This window comes from Manacus vitellinus, unplaced genomic scaffold, assembly GCF_001715985.3.
Source record: "Manacus vitellinus isolate BGI_N305 unplaced genomic scaffold, ASM171598v3 scaffold_46_pilon, whole genome shotgun sequence".
NCBI classification, from domain to species: domain Eukaryota; kingdom Metazoa; phylum Chordata; class Aves; order Passeriformes; family Pipridae; genus Manacus; species Manacus vitellinus.
In genome coordinates, this window is record NW_021940578.1 from 5,518,233 (window position 1) to 5,519,818 (window position 1,586).

The following is a 1,586-nucleotide window of genomic DNA, read 5'->3' on the forward strand; positions in this document are numbered from 1 at the left end:
TAAATTAAGATGTTTGTTGACTCTAAATTCAAATCTCACCATTTTTCCCCTTTCTTTCCTCATCCATAAACTTGGAAGTAGCAAATCTTGTCCTGCCCGTGTTGGGGAGGAAGATGCTGAGTTTTACAGTGTAACTGGTTATGGGAAATGTCATAAATTTGTGTGTCAAGCCCTAAACTATCCACAGGATTTAAACCACAAACTCTTCAAGGGGCTGAATCCATCAGGCAAGAAAAATTCCAGTCATGCTGTCACCGTCCTGTTTTGTGGAATGTGGATGGGGTTGGGAAGAGATCCCAGAAATCTTAAGGAGCTGCACAACAAATTTCAAGCGACACATTTATGGAATAAAGCAAAGCACAGCTGAGAAAAGGAGGAGATAAATGTATTTTCCTGGCTCTGAAGTCATCGTAGGATTTTACAGCTCGTGAGCAGAATAAAAGGGAGGAGGTTTAATCCGAGAAGAGATAAGGATGAATTTTGCATTGAGATGAAACAGCGCTTTTTAACTCCAAATACTTTGTCACAGCGCAATTTGTGTGTGTGTGTCTTTGCACCCAGCAACTCTCTGAATTCAAAAGGCTTTTCAGAACTGCGTTAAGTGCTCTGTTAATGTGCAAATGCTGCAACTCCCAGCTCCGGGTAACAGCAAATGAACCCAATTATGATAATTCTCCTGCAGCTTCAGCACTTTTTGCTCTGTGTATTTATCATTTTGTGTTCAGTGGGTGCCACAAAGAGCAGAAAGCAAAGTCTGTCCACCCACTTTCATCTCTCTCGAGCAAAGGAGTGAATTGAATTAAAGCATTGAATTATAGCACGAATCCCAAAATCGGGGGAGAAACTCTGTATCCAAACTCCAGGGAAAAGTTATTTCCTGCTGATTTCCTCAGCCTTGAGAATAAACAGCGCTCAGTCTTTCTCTGGGGTTCTTCTCTGAAACATTTCACCTGCTTTGGGAAAGAAGAACCCCAGTAAAACACCTTTTATTTTGCAGTAGAAGATTTGTGAAGAGTTGCATTTCATGCTCATCTGCACAGTTATATAAACGCTCAGCAAAACTGCACAGGAATTATCCTGGTGAGTATTTTTATTCTTATTATTGCAGTTTCTTCCTTCCTGGATAAAATATTTCTATATGTGGTCCAGAAACTTTGAAAGAATTTAAATATGCCAAAATCTTTTTTAAAAGCCCCGTTTTATAGAACAGAGATCTTTCCCCAGCTGATGTCGGGCATTGTCTGTGATATCTTTATTTTAAGCTCGTCACAAGATGTACTGATGCCTCAGACTTGGAACAAATTTTAATTCTCCTCTTCAAGAGGAGGAAGCTTGAGTGAAAGTGAAGATTTTGGGTCAGAAGTGGAACTTTGATTTTGCTTTTTTTTTCGAGTCTCAGTTTTCCTGAGAGATTTGCAGGAATTTTCCTGCCCTTTCTGCTGGAAAATTCCAGCAGGAGTTGGTAACTGGGAGAGGGGGCTGAGTAAGTGACAGGCAGGGTGATGCTCCTGTCTTTCTCAAGGCTTCCCTTATAAAATCATGGAATGGTTTGGATTGGAAAGGACTTTAAAGACCACTTCATTTCA